The sequence below is a fragment of the Triticum aestivum genome, chromosome 1B, assembly GCF_018294505.1.
Source record: "Triticum aestivum cultivar Chinese Spring chromosome 1B, IWGSC CS RefSeq v2.1, whole genome shotgun sequence".
In the NCBI taxonomy this organism is placed as follows: domain Eukaryota; kingdom Viridiplantae; phylum Streptophyta; class Magnoliopsida; order Poales; family Poaceae; genus Triticum; species Triticum aestivum.
The window spans coordinates 618,329,827-618,347,963 of record NC_057795.1 but is presented as its reverse complement, the minus strand read 5'-3'; positions in this window follow the sequence as shown (position 1 = coordinate 618,347,963).

Genomic DNA, 18,137 nt, shown 5'->3' with positions numbered 1-18,137 from the left:
CGCTACGATGACAATCGTTTACCACCTTTTTAAGTGTGGAATTGTAGTCTACCTGGTAAACCTCATCATCTGCTCCACTCCATCCCTCTAGAGGTGTGCTTCGTCCCTCAGCTCGAGAGGTGTTGCTATGTCTCATTCCGAGAGTTAATCCTGAGTTGTTCGACCTTCGAGAAGATTGATCCTTCTAGAGTTCCCTTCTCCTCTCGTTGTCATGTTGGTTGAAGTTCTCGGAGCAAGACATCAAGATAATGATGGTGATCAAATCAACACTCTTATGGAATGCACCCTGGATTGTGAAGATTATACTAGTTTGCGTTTCCCCTTCATCTTACCCTACGCTTGAATCTCGGGACGAGATTCTTGTTTAGTGGGGGCGAGTTGTCACATCCCTAGCTTCTGGTGCTGCCTAGTGTTTGCATCATGTTTAAATTTCTGAAAACTTGAACTGGGGAAATTTGGAAGCCTCAAAACCCTAAATAAAAGAAGGGCAAAAACCCTAAAATTGCAATCAGTAAATCCAAAATGCCCTAGAAATAGCTCTGACAATTTTGGCAAGAGTTATAAATCAAACCAAACTTTTGGGACATTTCTAAGGAATTATTTGGGCTCTGATTTTAAATCAATATTTTATTTGAATTTGGAGTTATATTCATAATATATAATGAATATATTTTCAAATGCCCTGAGATATTTTATGTTTATGAGGAGTAGACCTTAAGTGACATAAAATTATCCAGGGGAGTTTTGGCACTGTTTTCAAATTTGTTTGAATTTGAATTCAGTGGCAATTAAATAGAAAACAGAACAGAAATATAAAAAAAGAGAGAAGCCCAGCCACTTACCTGGCGCCCACTTACCTGGCCCAGCAGAATCGGCCCAGCCCACCACTGCAGCCCCTCCGTCGTCTTCCTCCCCTCGCCCCGAAGCAGCTGCGTGCCCGGCGCGCAGGCGAGCCGCGCCAGCTCCTCCTTGCCTGCCTGGCTACCCCCTCGTCGCCCTGGTCGCCTTCCGTGACGCCACGCGCCTCCCCGACCCCCTCTCACTTCTCCCTCACTCTCTGGATCTCTCCCCTTCCTCTGCTCTCCCCACCGAGAGCCGCCGCCGACGTCGCTCGCAACCACCACGGCCACAGCCACTTCCTCGCTCCCTCTCCGCATCCCTGAGCTCCGTCCCGACCCCATGGAGCTGCACACCGACGCACGCGACCAGAGGAGGCCCCAGTCGACCGGAGCGTCGTCGTCTTCATCCCCGGTGCCCGGAGATCGCCGCCGTAAATTCGCCGTCGCAGAAGCTTCCCCGAGCTCGCCGACCCCTCCGTTCGATCCATTGTGAGCCCCTCTTCCTCTTCCCCCTTCTCTCAAGCTCGCGCTCATCCCCTAGCTTCTTTCTCCACCGCGGCCGAGAGCTTCTCGCCGCCGGCCATGGCGTGGCCGTGGCCACAGCCACCGCAGCTCGTTTCCGAGCCCACCGTCGTGCTCACCGCGATCTCAGGAGTCCGTAGCACGCCCCAGCTCCTCCTGCCGTGCTCCCTAACACTGACCCCGAGCTCGCCCGAGCTCCGGCCGCCGCTGAGGTCGACGCCGTGCTCAACTCCGGCCACCTCGTGGCCTCCCGTCCGTTCCTTTGGATGCGGACGAGCAAGAGCTCCTCCCTAGTGCCCCCAGCGCGCCAAACCACTGCTCGTAGCGCCAAACCCGCCACCACCCGAGCTCCGGCCGCCGCACTCGTGCTCGCCGCCGTCGACTCAGGCCACGTCTCACCCTCCCGATGCTACCAATGGATGCGCGCAAGCGCCAGCAACCCATAGCCGCAAACCTCGTTCGAAACCGTCGTCCGTAGCTCAAACCCGAGCCCCTCCGCCGCACCTATCGTCGCCGGCGTCGAGACGCCGGCGGGATTGACCCTACTGACCAGGGGTTTGACCTCCCCTGGGTCCATGACAGGTGGACCCCGCCATCAGGTGATTAGCTTAAGCTAATCACCACCTAATCTAACCCCCTGACACTGACATGTGGGCCCTAGTGCCCCTAATCTTTAATTAAACTAAACTAACCCCCCCCTGTCTAACCCGTGTCACTGACATGTGGACCCCACACGTCAGGTTTGACCCTAGCCAGCCCAGTTGACTCTGCTGACGTCACAGTGACGTGGTGCTGACGCCATAAATCATTTCTGGATTTATTATTATTCAGAAAATTTCAGAAAATGCCCTAAACTTCAATAAATCATAGAAATCCAACCGTAACTCCAAATTAAATAATTTATATATGAAAAATTATCAGAAAAATTCAAGGAATCCATCTGTACCATTTTCATGCATGTTAGAACAACTTATAGCTGCTGTTTAGCACAAATCAATTAAATGGCATTTGAATAATCACATATGGAGTTTGAATTTGAATCTTGCATTCAAACCAACTTCATTTAATCTGTTGCTAGTTGCATTAGCTCAAACACATTCATATTGCCATGTCATGAGCATGCATCATATTGTGCATTGCATTGATTGTTTTTCTTCTTTGTTGCCGGTATCTGTTCCCTCCCGGTAGACGATGTTCCGACGTTGTGATCGTTGACACTGATGAAGACTCAATGTTATCTTCAGAAGTGCCAGGCAAGCAAAACCCCCTTGTTCATTCCGATATAATCCCACTCTCTCGCTCCTGCTCTCTTTTACTGCATTAGGACAACAGCGATTCATCTGTTACTTGCTGCGGTAGCTGAACCCCTTTATCCTCTGCATGACCTGTCATTCCACAGTAAATAGATGAAACCCACTAGCATGAGTAGGAGTTGTTTGAGCCCTGTTGTGCCTACTCATTCTTGCTTGTTTGTCATGCCTGCTACTGCTTAGAGTTGTGTCAGGTCTGATTCATCGGGAATGAATCAGAGGTGTGTGAACATGTCCTATTGTGTGTGAGCTAAGTGTGTGAACACGATTTGGTAAAGGTAGCGGTGAGAGGCCATGTAGGAGTACATGGTGGGTTGTCTCATTGAAGCCGTCCTCAGGAACTGAGTTCTGTGTTTGTGATCCATGATTCAGCTAGTACCACGCATTGGGCCCGAAACCAATGGACCCTCTCGGCTTCTTGACCACCCTTGTCCTCTGTCCAGGAGTTGCAAGTAGTTTCTGGTGTTTGTAGTATGCTGGAAGCCGTGGGCAGCGCTGACCGGAGGGGTGGGATGTGATGCGGTAGGCACGTGGCACGGTGTACCGGGTGCCCGTTTGGTGTCTCGGGAACCCTGTTCACATCGTTTGGGGCTGTGAGCGAAACTCCGGCCGGATCTCCTCATGGATGGAACCCGAATAGGCGATAAACCTGGACTAGAGACTCGAGTGTTTAGGTAGGCCGTGGCCGACACCCACGTTGGGCTTCCGCTTGAAGGTTGCCGAGTACATGTCGTGTAAACGGCGGTAAGTGGTGAGAGCGTGTGTCCAGAAGTACACCCCTGCAGGGTTAACATCATCTATTCGAATAGCCGTGTCCGCGGAAAAGGACTTCTGGGTTGCTTATATCAGTTCATAGACAAGTGAAAGTGGATACTCTAAAATACGCAAGATAAGCGTGAGTGCTATGGATGGCGCTCTCGTAGGGAGACGGGAGCGGATCCATAGTGGTGTATTGATATGGTGAATATGTGGACTCGTGTGTGCCACCTCAAAAGAGTTACTTGCAGTCGTACTTTAGGATAGCCACTGAGTCAAAGCTGGCTTGCTGCAGTTAAACCCCACCATCCCCTTTGTTGATAATGATGCATATGTAGATAGTTCTGATGTAAGTCTTGCTGGGTACATTTGTACTCACGTTTGCCTATTTTATGTTTTTGCAGAGAGACTTCGGTCTCGCTAGTAGTTCCACGTGGACTTCGACGTTTAGCTTGTTAGCTCAGCTACGATCTTGTGCCCTCGGTAGGATCTGGTAGATAGTCAGGCTTCTCAGCCTTTTTCATTTATAGATGTCTGTACCCAGACATGATAAGCTTCCGCATGTGCTTTGACTTGTATGCTCTGATTATTGGGTCATGAGACCCATGTTTGTAATATCTCGCTCCTCGGAGCCTATTGAATAAATTACTTGAGTCGTAGAGTCATGTTGTGATGCCATGTTGTATTTGCACATATCGAGCATATTGTGTGTATGTTATTGAAATGCTTGGTATGTGTGGGATCTGACCATCTAGTTGTTTATCTTTAGTAGCCTCTCTTACCGGGAAATGTCTCCTAGTGTTTCCACCGAGCCATGGTAGCTTGCTACTGCTCCGGAACACTTAGGCTGGCCGGCATGTGTCCTTCTTTGTTCCTGTGTCTGTCCCTTCGGGGAAATGTCACGCGATGAATACCGGAGTCCTTCTAGCCCAGTGCTATAGCCTGGATTCACTCGCTGATGACCGACACGTTCGATGCTGGGTCATGGATGCCTGTCCCTGTAAGTCTGTGCCACTTTGGGTTTACGACTAGCCATGTCAGCCCGGGCTCCTTATCATATGGATGCTAGCGACACTATCATATACGTGTGCCAAAAGGTGCAAACGGTCTCGGGCAAAGATAGGGCAACACCCGTGGGAATACCATGCGTGAGGCCGCAAAGTGATATGAGGTGTTACATGCTAGATCGATGTGGCATTGAGTCGGGGTCCTGACATGTAGCCCCCAAGTGACGGGTTGTCATGCTTGCAGCAACCTGGGACTAGTAATTGTCTTATACTCATAAAAACTTCAACCAGTGTAGCCCCCAAGGGCCGGGTCATTATGCAATAATGAGCAGGGACTTTGTAGGTATAATCATGTAGATTTGAGCAATGATGTGTAGCCCCCAAGGTCCGTCTCAGTAAGATAATATTGAGCTGGGACTTGATATATACTTCAATGAAAATAACATCATATGATGTAACCCCCATCATGGGACTTGAATCCATGTCCGCGAGGTTAAGAGCCTTGTGCTTTACCAACTAAGCAGTGGACCCTTCAATATAATGAATAAAAAGCTTTGTACCTTGAATTGTTGACAGGAGCAATTGGTAGCCCCCAAGGGCCGGCTCATTACGATGTGATGAGTCGGGTCTTCAATAAGGTGAGCAAACAATGACTTTGCATTAGCCCCCAAGTGTCATGGTGCATGCTTGCAGCGACATGAGACTTGTGTATTTGATGTAATCTCAACTTAAATAATGTAGCCCCCAAGTGTCGGGTCGTAAGCCTGCAGTGACTCGGGACTATTCCCTCCATTATAGAATAAATCATATCCATTGATAAGATAATAGCCATTGCGCTGAAGGGACTTTAAAAACCTCAATCATAATGTTGGTTATTGATAACCATAATAAAAATCCAGCCATGTTGGCTATTAAAGATTTGAATAATATACAAAATGATTTATAAGCGCATGATTCCAATGGCGCAATCCAAATATATAGTAGCGACTTATAGTCCAAAGCCAGGTCGGGTTAATAAACACCGATGATTTTTATTTATGCTTTATTCAACCTGTTTCTGCATACAACAAGTTTAAAGTGTCCTGGCGGTTTACCGCCGGACAGGTCATAATGCCCAACATATAACCCGGGTTTATAACCAAGGCTGCACTTAAGAATAATCAAATATGAAATATATCATACCTGTGACATTGAATCACATTGTTGGTTTACCAACTTTTTGTAGTAAGCGTGATAACCCAAATCTTGAGTATGATAACTCCCCTCATATTTTGCCGGTTTGTAATAAAACCGTGTCAGGTTGTAATAAACACCGGATGATCATCCTGGCGACTTATAGTCAATGCCAGACCGGATTAAGAGACGCCGGTTCATAATGGATTATGTGCTAACAGCTGACAACTGTAAGCCATGCCGGGTTGAGAAACACCGGGTTGATGTAATGACATATGGTCTGGCCGGGTCAGTAGACACCGGTTTAACTTAGAACTTGATCAAAAGAGATGAAACTTGCAAAAACAAAATCAAATAAAACTTGTAGTCGAGGCTTTTCAAGGGCTGACAGGCCCAAATTTGAGGCTTTTCGTGGGCTGCCAGGCCGCTGAGTTAAACCATTTGACAAAGCCTTTTAAGATGGGCCTCCAACTAACCAATCGTCGTTTTAACTTTGACAAGTTCAGGGTCTGTATAAGAGTAACTTGTCAAACGTTCGGCAGGTCATGCCAGTATTACCTGGATAGGAGTGGCTTACTTGATGAAGGCAGGTTAACCCGGGGTTTTAGGTGAATACACTAGGCTTCCAAGCCGTGGGTCGATACCCGGTTACAAGGGTCCTTTCAAACTCTTTGTTACTTTACACAAAGAGCCCCCAAGTAACTTTGTGAGCTGTGCTCAATGGGTGCATATGTTTGAGTTTTGTGTAGCAACAAGACTCTCTTTTGCCCCTTGGGTGTGAAGCTCCCAAGCTTTGTTGTGGCGTGATAGCCGGATTAATGGATAGAACTCCGCTTTGTGAGCTGAAGCCCCCATGTAACCAATAATATGATAAGCCAATAAGGCGAGATACCCATGTTTGAACCGCGCGTCAGGGCAGCAGGTCCTCTCCGGCAACCTTTAATTTTTTGCAAGATATAAATTCTTCTTGAACCGGGATTTTAAACCGGATATTGAGAGCTTCAGTGCTATGTGGGAGACAGGATTTCCCTTAACCGGACTATAAACCGGAAGCATCATTGTGAGCCGGAATATTTCTGACGACTTCTAAATTTTTATCAATATAACAGTAGCCTCCGATACCGGGTTATCTTTCCCTTCAACATCCTGGGGCACTTGAATTTGCTGAAACTGGCAAGACTTGACCATAACATAAGGTATATATCATTGTAGCCCCCGAGTCTTAAGATGACTCAAGGAGTTGTCTTGAGATTCTCCATACTTGACCATAGCAGAAGGTATATATCATTGGTGTTGATAACACGATGTGAGTCCATAGAAGGTTGAGGTGACTGCGGCGGATTATAAATGATCGCGTATGAGCCGTGTCAGCAACTCGGCCAATGGTTCCTTCCAGCTGGCTGTTTGATGTGGACCAAACTGTAGTGGCATCGATTTGTGCACATGTCCATTGATCCATCCAGTGCAGACGGCGGCTGAATGGTAATTTGCCTCCAATTTGAAAGAAAAACCGGGCTACCCAAGCTGTAACTTGCTCATACTCAATGAACAGCTCATGCAGACAGGTGCGGCCTGGCGTGTTGATGTAGACCAGGTCGTGAGATACAGGCGGGAAATACGTCTGCAGCATCAGAGGTGGCATAGACAGATGAGTCGGCCGCGGCATTGTAAGCCGGTGCGGACGAGCAAGTTGTCCTCCGTGTTGTAAACCGGCGCGGACGCGTGAACCGGCCACGAGAGCAGACTGGCGAGTCGTCCGTGGCGTTGTAAGCCGGTGCGGATGCGCGAGCCAATCACAGACACAGTCTCGGCTAGTTGATGTAGATTGATTTGACGCGGTGTACGGCAGCTGGAGCACAATTCCTGTCGGCCTTGGTGACATGCGACTAGCAACAAAATATTGATGTTCTATCCGGATTTGACGGATCACGTTTCATCGGCGATACACACAGGAATGCCAAACCCTAAATTCCCTTGAACTCAAAACTCATACTAGACAGTTGTAAACTTCTCGATCCCAGGAAGCGATCCCTCCAAGAACTCAACACCATCGTGCACAAGCCCCACGGTGGGCGCCAACTATCATGGAATTAACACGTCAGATGTCCTTAGTGTGAGGACTTAGTCGTGAGGCCAACGCATCTATGTGGTAGCTTGAGAGAGGTTGAGCGGAATCGAGAGACGCAACACAAGACAAAGGTTTAGACAGCTTCGGGCCCCGGGAAACATCATCCGGTAACAACCCTACATGCTTTTGGGGCTAGATCTCATTATCATCACGAGGGAGTCGACATAAACCGGCTCTCCTCTTGTTGTGTCTATCCCTAAGATTGTTTCTTGCTTGCATGTCCTCTTTGGGGAGCCCTGCCCCTCCTTATATATGTTGAAGGGGCGGGTTACATGACTAGTCCTAGTAGGATTAGGATTACTCTATTACAAGTGGAGTCCTAGTCTTGCTTCCTTTGTAGAAAAATATTCCTTGTGCTTTCCTCATAAACCGGCCCACCATAGCGTGATTCGGCCTTCCATAAACCGCCCGTTGGGCCATCGGGTCTTGTCGCTCCTCTGACCCGCCTACCGGATTACCAATGAATCTTAAACCGCCAGGTCCAAGTGGGTCGCTGGTGAATCGCCAAACTCTAGCCGGGTCATACATCCGGCGGTTTATACCGTGGGGTATATCCCCGATAGTACCACATACATATTCCTTTTCGGAGTCTGAAACATTCTGGAAAGTGTCCCTTATATATTCCTCCGGGGTTACGGTTTCAATAACATTAGTTTCAACATTTATAGGATTACCTGAGATATAATGTTTGATCCGTTGACCATTCACCACCTTCGGACTTGTGCCTTCGAAGTTGTTATTTTTATGGCACCAGAACGATAGACCTCCTCAATAATGTAAGGGCCTTCCCATTAGAGAGAAGTTTCCCTGTGAAAAATCTTAAACGATAGTTGTATAGCAACACATAATCACCTACATTAAATTCACGCTTTTGTATCCTTTTGTCATCCCATCTTTTAACTTTCTCTTTAAACAGTTTAGCATTCTCACAGGCTTGAGTTCTCCATTCATCAAGTGAGCTAATGTCAAATAACCTCTTCTCACCGGCAAGTTTGAAATCATAATTGAGCTCTTTAATGGCCCAATATGCCTTATGTTCTAGTTCAAGAGATAAGTGACATGCTTTTCCATAAACCATTTTATATGGAGACATACCCATATGATTTTTATATGCAGTTCTATAAGCCCATAATGCATCATCAAGTTTCTTGGACCAATTCTTTCTAGATCTATTAACAGTCTTTTGCAAAATTAATTTAAGCTCTCTGTTACTCAATTCTACTTGGCCACTAGACTGTGGGTGATATGAAGATGCAATTCTATGATTAACATCATACTTAGCAAGCATTTTACGAAAAGCACCATGAATAAAATGTGAACCACCATCAATCATTAGGTATCTAGGGACTCCAAACCTCGGAAAAATAACTTCTTTAAGCATCTTGATAGAAGTGTTATGATCAGCACTACTAGTTGGAATAGCTTCTACCCACTTAGTAACGTAATAGCAACTAAAATATGAGTATGCCCATTAGAGGAAGGAAATGGTCCCATATAATCAGAGCCCCAAACATCAAATGGTTCAATAACAAGAGAATAATTCATATGCATTTCTTGACATCTACTAATATTACCAATTCTTTGACATTCATCGCAAGACAAGACAAACTTACGGGCATCCTTGAAGAGAGTAGGCCAATAAAAACCAGATTGCAATACCTTATGTGCAGTTCTATCTCTAGTGTGGTGTCCTCCATAAGACTCGGAGTGACACTTGCATAGGATCTATTCTTGTTCATGCTCAGGTACACAATGTCTAATAACACCATCTACTCCTTCTTTATAAAGGTGTGGGTCATCCCAGAAGTAATGTCTTAAATCATAGAAAAACTTTTTCTTTTGCTGGTATGTGAAACTAGGTGGTATAAATTTAGCAACAATGTAATTAGCATAATCAGCATACCATGGAGCAGTACGTGAAGCATTTATGAAAGCTAATTGTTCATTAGGGAAGCTATCATCAATAGGTAGTGGGTCATCAAGAACATTCTCTAACCTAGACAAGTTGTCTGCAACGGGGTTCTCAGCACTCTTTCTATCAATAATATGCAAATCAAATTCTTGTAGCAAGAGAACCCATCTAATAAGTCTAGGTTTAGTATCTTTCTTTTACATAAGATATTTAATAGCAGCATGATCAGTGTGAATAGTTACTTTAGAATCAACAATATAAGGTCTGAACTTATCACAAGCAAATACTACTACTAAAAATTCTTTTTCAGTAGTAGCATAATTTCTCTGGGCACTGTCTAGAGTTTTACTAGCATATTGAATAACATTTAATGTCTTATCAACCCTTTGTCCTAGAACAGCACCTACAGCATAACCACTAGCTTCACACATAATTTCAAAGGGTAAATTCCAATCAGGTGGCTGAACAATAGGTGCAGAAATCAAAGCTTTATTAAGTATTTCAAATGCTTTTACACAATCATCATCGAAGACAAAGGGAATATCTTTTGGTAAGAGGTTAGTCAGAGGCCTAGAAATTTTAGAGAAGTCCTTAATGAACCTCCTATAAAACCCGGCATGACCAAGGAAACTTCTTATACCTTTAATGTCCTTGGGACACAGCATCTTTTCAATAGCATCAACTTTAGCTTTATCAACTTCAATACCTCTTTCAGAAATTTTATGCCCCGAGACAATACCTTCATTAACCATAAAGTGGCACTTTTCCCAATTCAAGACAAGACAAGTATCTTTTCATCTCTGCAAAACTCGATCAAGTTTGCTCAAGCAATCATCAAAAGAAGATCCATAAACGGAGAAATCATCCATGAAAACCTCAACAATCTTTTCACAAAAGTCAGAGAATATAGCCATCATGCATCTTTGAAAGGTAGTAGGTGCATTACATAAACCAAAAGGCATACGTCTATAAGCAAAGGTACCGAAAGGGCAAGTAAAAGTGGTATTTTCTTGATCCTCTGTTGACACAGGTATTTGAGAGAAACCAGAGTAACCATCTAGAAATAAAAAATGTGTATGTTTGGATAATTTTCTAGCATTTGATCAATAAAAGGCAAAGGTTAATGATCCTTTTAGTAGCTTTATTTAATTTGCGGAAATCAATTACCATCTTATAGCCTGTAACAATTCTTTGTGGGATCAATTCATTGTTATCATTAGGAACGACAGTAATACCTCCCTTCTTAGGGACACAATGGACAGGACTTACCCACTGACTATCAGCAACGGGATAAATTATACCTGCCTCCAGGAGCTTTAGTATTTCTTTTCTTACCACTTCTTTCATCTTAGGATTTAATCGTCATTGGTGACCAGTAACTGGTTTGGCATCTTTTTCTCCAATTTTATTTTGTGTTGGCATAGAGTAGGACTAATGCCCTTAAGATTGTCAAGAGTATATCCAATAGTAGCACGGTGCTTCTTCAGAGTTTTCAATAATTTCTCCTCTTCCTGCTCTGAAAGGTTAGCACTAATAACAACAGGATATATCTTATTTTCATCAAGATAAGCATATTTAAGAGTATCAGGTAACGGTTTAAGCTCGAACACGGGATCACCCTTGGGTGGAGGAGGATCCCCGAGGATTTCAATAGGCAAGTTGTGTTTCAAAATAGGTCCCTGTTTAAAGAATACTTCATCTATCTCCCTTCTTTCATTCATAAACATATCATTTTCATGGTCTAGCAATATTGTTCTAAAGGATCATTAGGAGGCACAGCAATAAAAGCAAGACCAACAATTTCATCCTTACTAGGCAATTCTCTATCATGGGGTTGTCTACAAAATTTAGCAAAATTAAACTCATGAGACATATCACCCAAACCAATAGTAACAATATCTTTTTCGCAATCAATCTTAGCATTAACAGTATTCAAGAAGGGTCTACCAAATATAATGGGACAAAAGTCATCTTGTGGGAACCAATTACAAGAAAATCAGCAGGATATTTAACTTTCCCACACAAAACTTCAACATCTCTAACAATCCCAACTAGTGAAATAGTATCTCTATTGGCAACCTTAATTGTAACATCAATTTCTTCTATCTCAGTAGGTGCAATATCATGCATAATTTCTTTGTATAAGGAATGAGGTATTGCACTAGCACTAGCACCCATATCACATAAGCCATGATAACAATTATCTCCTATTTTAACAGAAATAACAGGCATGCCTACAAAAGGCCTATGTTTATTCTTAGTATCAGGTCTAGCAATTCTAGCAGCTTCATCACAGAAGTAAATAACATGCCCATCAATATTATCAGCCAAGAGATCTTTAACCATAGCAATACTAGGTTCAACTTTAATTTGCTCAGGTGGTGTAGGTGTTTTAGTATTACTCTTATGAACCACAGTTGAAGCTTTAGCATGATCCTTTATCCTAATAGGAAAAGCTGGTTTCTCAATATAAATAGTAGGAACAATAGGATCATTATAAGTGATAATTTTTTCTTCAACTTTAATAGGTGCAACTACTTTAACTTCAGTGGGAGGATTATATTTAAACCACTTCTCCTTAGGGAGGTCAACATGAGTAGCAACTGATTCACAGAAAGAAGCTACTATCTCAGAGTCAAGTCCATATTTAGTGCTAAATTCACAAAAAACATCGGTATCCATAAAAGATTTAACACAATCAATCTTAGGTGTCATACCTGACTCCTTACCTTTGTCGAGATCTCAATCTTCAGAGTTGCGTTTAATTCTTTCCAATAAATCCCATCTGAATTTGTCGGTGTTCTGAGAACGGGGGTACCCAGACTTGCCTGCCTGCGGCCTGCGGCATGGCTCAAGTGGTGGCCCAGTACGGCCCATCTTCATCAACACAAGCTCAAGACCCTCGCAAGGGGCCAAGCCTCGCGGGGCAGACGACAGGAAGCTTCCTCAGGCACGGCCTCATCAGGCTGGCTCGCGAGGAGGCGGAGAGATCAAGGCGGGGAACATCACGAGGTGCCCCATGATGCAAGCCATGACGACCATAGCCAGGCGGGCGCCGGCCTACGCAGATTCCTTGTTTCCTCTTTGGTGCAAAGGGAGCAAGCGCAGGCAAGAGTATCAAGCAAAGGCAACCATTTTGGTGCAACAAGACCAAGACCAGCAGAACGGCAGGATGGAGGTCATCGTGGAGCCCAAGTCGGCGTCACTGCTAGAGTCCTTGGCAGGCGAGGACCGACTTTAGTCAGAATAAGTGTACTAGATGTTCCCCTTCAAAATGGCCAATTATTGGCGCCCTTCCCGCTCAATATTTGGGAAGAGGACAAGGGCCTCGCTCTATAAATAGGGCTAGCCACCATAGTATGGAGGCATCGACACATCAAGTAGTTGAACCCTAGCCAGAACCACCAACGCAAGAACTCCCCTCGCGAGGCAGTTCTTCCTTGTATTGTTCTTCATCAGCCCCTGAGGCAATCCACCACACCACAAACTAGAGTAGGGTATTACACCACAATGGTGGCCCGAACTAGTATAAACCTTGTGTCCCTTGTGTTGTTCTTCGTGTAGCTTAGATCCTTGCGAGGCGACGATACATAGGTAGGTAGGAGGTGCGATCTCCGCGTGCACCCCAGAGTTTGAACCTAGAGGGTCTGCCGGAACCCGAAATCCGACATTTGGCGCGCCAGGTAGGGGTGCACCGGAATCCGCCTTCCACCGCCCTGTTTTTCACCGCCCCTCGCATCCATGTCGGACGCTCGTCGAGCCTGCGCCGAGCGCAAGGCCGCCCTCGCCACTCGCATCGCCCAGACGGCCCCCGTCGGCAGGTGCCACCGTCGTTCCCCGTCGCCTGCCGTCAACGCCGCCACCAGCCCGGCGGGGAACGAGCAGCAGGCGTCGTCTCTGCATCCTTCGGTGCAGCGGGAAGGCCGCACCACCACCCCGTCGCTGACTCCAGCCGGTTCCTCGTCCCACGCCCGTCGCGCTCCTGCGGATGCGCATGCTGCGCTGCTCCTGGCACGGGAACTCCTGCACTACCGTCCCGTCGACAACCTCTACGACGAGTGGCTTGCCCACATCACCGAGCTCGTCAGCGCCGCTGGGGGCTCCCTTGCTCCATCCGTCTCACTGCACCGCGCCCCGCCTTGCGCGGGCAAGGAAGCTCCGGGAGCACCTCAGCCGCCTCTCCCTCAAGAAGGTGCCTTGGCCCCAAGGCGCGCGGCCCCTGGAAGGAACCCGCTCCGTCCGGCACCGGCACAGCAAGAGAAGAGCTGCCAAGAGATCCCTCGTCCCCAAGAAGCTGCTCGGGCGCTCCCCATGCCGGCTCGTCACGACCGCGCTCGTGCTCCAGCGCGCCAAGATCCCGCGCTGCTCCTGGCGGCAGCGCACAAAGACTTCCAAGATCAAGTCCTCCGTCACCCGAGGCCTCCCGTGGCCACTACAGGCTGTCGCGCCTTCACCGCCAAGCTGCGCGGCGTGGCCTGGCCGGGCAAGTTCAAGCCAGATTTGCCCCCATGCTATGATGGCACGGCCGATCCAGCGGAGTTCCTCCAGCTCTATGAGCTGGGCATCGAAGCCGCCAACGGGGACGAGAAGGTCATGGCGAACTGGTTCCTCATGGCGCTCAAAGACGATGCCCGCACCTGGCTCCTGAACCTGGCTCCTGGCACGATTTCCTCTTGGGACGAGTTGCGCACCCGATTCATTGCCAATTTCCAAGGCAGACGCGACCGGCTCCCGGCCATGAGCGACTTGCGCCGCATCAAGCAGCAGCCAGGAGAGACCCTGCAGAAGTTCATCCAGCGTTTCAACAACGCTCGCCTTAAGATCCCCAGGGTGTCTGAGGAGGCCATCATCTCAGCCTTCTCCGACGGTGTGCGTGACGTCAAGATGAAAGAAGAGCTTGCGATCCATGAAGACATGTGCACCTCCCTTGAGTTGTTTAACTTGGCAACCAAGTGCGCTGGGGCTGAGGAAGGACGCCTTTCCCTCCTCGAGCTGCCGGCTGCCGACCCAGAAGAGAAGAAGCCCAAGGTCAAGCACGTGAAGCGCAAGGGGGCGGTCGTGCTTGCAGCAGAACCAGACACCAAGCGGGGAAGGGATCAGCATGAGTCATCCAAAGGCAGCCGGTACTGCATGTACCACGACCTCCACACCCACAACACCAACGAATGCCAAGATCTCAGGGCCGTGCAGGACATGCGTGTCGGCCGATGCCCCGAGCGCAACAACCGGGGCTATGGCCGAGGAGGAGGAAGAGGTGGAGGACGATGGGAAGACCGTGGCCCTCGCCAAGGGTGGCGCGACCGACCTCGCGAGGACCGCTGGCAGGATCAGCCTCGCGAGGGAGGCTGGAGGGATTAGCCTCGTGAGGATCGTCCGCAAGGCAACGTGGGCCTCCCTCCTCTGCCACCACAGCCAAGGAGGAACGAAGACCATCATCAGGACGAGGGGGCTGGGGGCTTCCAGGAGCCACGCACAATCGCTTGCATCTTGGGCGGAGCTCAAGCCCCAGCCTCTCAGCGCATCTTCAAGCAGTTTGCTCGCGAAGTGAATGCAGTCCTCCCCAAGCTCGAAGCCACGCGCCCCCTCAGGTGGTCAGCATGCGCCATCACTTTCAGCTCAGCGGATCAGCTCAAGTGCGCAGCCACAGCCGGAGTCCTCCCGATGCTTTGCTCCCCGATCATCAGCAATGTGCAAGTCACCAGGACCCTCATCGATGGCGGGGCAGGGCTCAATGTCCTGTCCGTCGAGACATTCAACAATCTCCAAGTGCCATACAACCAGCTTCAGCCAACCAAGCCTTTCTCAGGAGTTACTGATGGTTCCACGGTCGCAATAGGGCAGGTCCGCCTTCCTATCACCTTCGGGAAGCGCGACAACTACCGCACTGAGCTCATTGACTTCGACGTCGCGCACATCCGCCCACCGTACAATGCCATCCTCGGGTACCTAGCTCTGGCCAAGTTCATGGCCGTGACTCATCATGGTTACAATGTCCTAAAGATGCCAGGAAGTGGTGGAGTCATCACAGTGCCTTGTGAAGAGAGAGATGCAGTGTGTTCTTTGGAGCGTGCATTTCAAGCCGCATCAATTGAAGACCCAGATCACAGGGGCGGAAGGCTTCCCGAGGCAGTCCCTAAGAAGAATAAGGCGTCGCCTGGTCAGAGCCCTCGGGAGGCAAGCCCCTCAGAGTCCGCGCCCGTTCCAAGGGCGCCTCCTTCTATCGCATAGGAAGGCGCGCCCGTTGCCCTCCTCGAGCAAGGCTCGGGGGCTCTCTCCTGGAGGGCCATCGACTTTGCTAAGATCACGAGGGAGGCACTCGGGCACCACTTGGAGACGTGTTTCAAAGCACGTTTCCCTCAGGCAAGAGCGAGGCAAGGAGGGCCAAACCCTCGGGAGGTCGTCAGCGAGATTATTCAGAAGCTGCTGGACTCAAGAGTCATAAGTGGCAGCCGCCGCTTACCCGCCGTAGCTCCCCATCTCGGCGAGGATGGTGGGCTGCGCGTGTGCATCGACATACCAGGGCTCAACCGAGCCGCCTCTCAGGAGCGCCTCTGGCCTTCACGTGTGGGACGCTGTGAAGGTCCACCCCACAGCTATGTTCGCATGCCTTACGGCTTGCCGAACACGGCTGTTGTGCGCCAGCGCCTCATGAGGATCATCCTGGAGGCCCAGGCGGCCAGGCGTTCCACAGTCCTGGCAGAGATGGAAATGGTCCGCGAGGAGCCACCAGCGCCTCAGGAGCCTCCCGAGGCTCCTGGGCCTGGGGGCTCGTGAAGATTGGCTCCCGCAGCATACGACGTTGCTACTTCAGCATCCCTTCATCTTCAACACCATCAGGTGACATCTTTCGAGTTTCATTTTTCAGCTGGGAGCGCCCTCAGGGCTGCATCATTCCCAGGCCGCGTGGATCCGTCCCTGTGGCATGTATCCCTTTTGTTCATGTTCTTAGCTTGCTTTATTTGGGGCGCCCCTCGGGCTGCATTATCCCCAAGCCACTCAGGCCTGACCCAACGGTGTTTGCCCTCTTCCTACATCTATCTAAATGGATTTGCTCCTTCATAATTAACGTGCCCGACGTAATCGCCCGCTCGATTGACACCAACTTATGGAGCTGCTCCCTAACGGCATGACGCTTGCGCATGGGTCCGTCCCTGCAACATCGACAAACCTGAGTGGCTGAGCTCTGGTCGCGGCAACCCCGCACGGCGCCACCTCACCAGGCCCTCAATGCCCTCGTCACCCCTCCAGAGCAACCAGTAGCTGGCTGGCAATTGTAACAGCAACTCTCGTTTTCCTTGTGATGAGCCCGCAGGATCTTTTTAGGGAGCAACGTCAAGGGAGACCTTCGCAGTGTCTCCTTCCCTCTCGTCCGCGCGAACCGCTTGCACGTTAAAGGGGGGCGCCTGAGCATCGCGACTCACGGGCTCTTACTGGCTCTCCAACCCTCACCTCCTGGCCTTGTCCACGGCATCGCGACCTGGCATACCAGCGACGGCTGAGCTCGCTTGAGGGCCGGGACCCGAGGACGTAGAGCACGAAGGGGAGTAAAGGCAAGAGGGAAGAGGCTCGCGAGGACCTCGTCAGGCAACTCCTCAGCTGCCGACGCGCGGGCCTGGCGCCGCGCCAAGGAGTGGCTTCAGACTCTCGAGATAAGTCATCCTCTGGAGCTACTAAATATCACAGCACCAACCTTGCACCTAATGCAGCCCCGTGTTGGCAACGTTGCGCTCCTTTCTCACCGGACAATGGCTGATTGAGCGCTAAGGGGGACCTCCTGAGCATCTCAACTCAGGGGCTCTTACTGGACCTCAGGCCGCTCACCTCCTGGCCTTGACCACGGCATCACGACCTGGCATACCAACGACGGCAAAAGCTTGCCTGGGGACCGGGACCTGTCGGCGCAGAGCATCAAGTCCTCGCGAGGTTCGAAAGGAAGAACTGAGCTAAGGCGGGACGAGCACCTCACACTGCCTCACGATAAGGATCATATTAACGAAAGAAACTATAGGCACTTTACAAGCCCCCACGGGGTGTGTTCTTGGTTCCTCGCAGGGACAAAAGACGTAAATCCTAAGGAGTCCTAACTACAGGAACCATGGCGACAGACGCCATCATCAACAGTGGGCCGTCTTAGGCCAGCACCAACCTCATCCACATCAGCTGTGTCGACCGCCGGGCGCGCCGGCCCTGCTTCGGGCACGGCGCGAGCTCGGAGGCTCGTAGCTGTCGTCGCTCGTCGCTGGAGTCAGGAGGAGCTCGGAGATGCGATATGATATTTCCTTCGTGGTTGGGTTTTTGTCTTTTGTTTTGCTTTTTGTTCATTTCTTGCATTTCATATCATAGCATCATGCGCATTGCATCCGCATGTTTTCATAAAACCTCGTAGCCGTTCGTAGTTACCGCTTCTCTCTTTGTCTTTGTTTCCCTCTTGTCAGACCGCTTGTCCTTCTCTCAGACCAATTGGACCCCTCTCTTCTCTCTTTCTCCGAG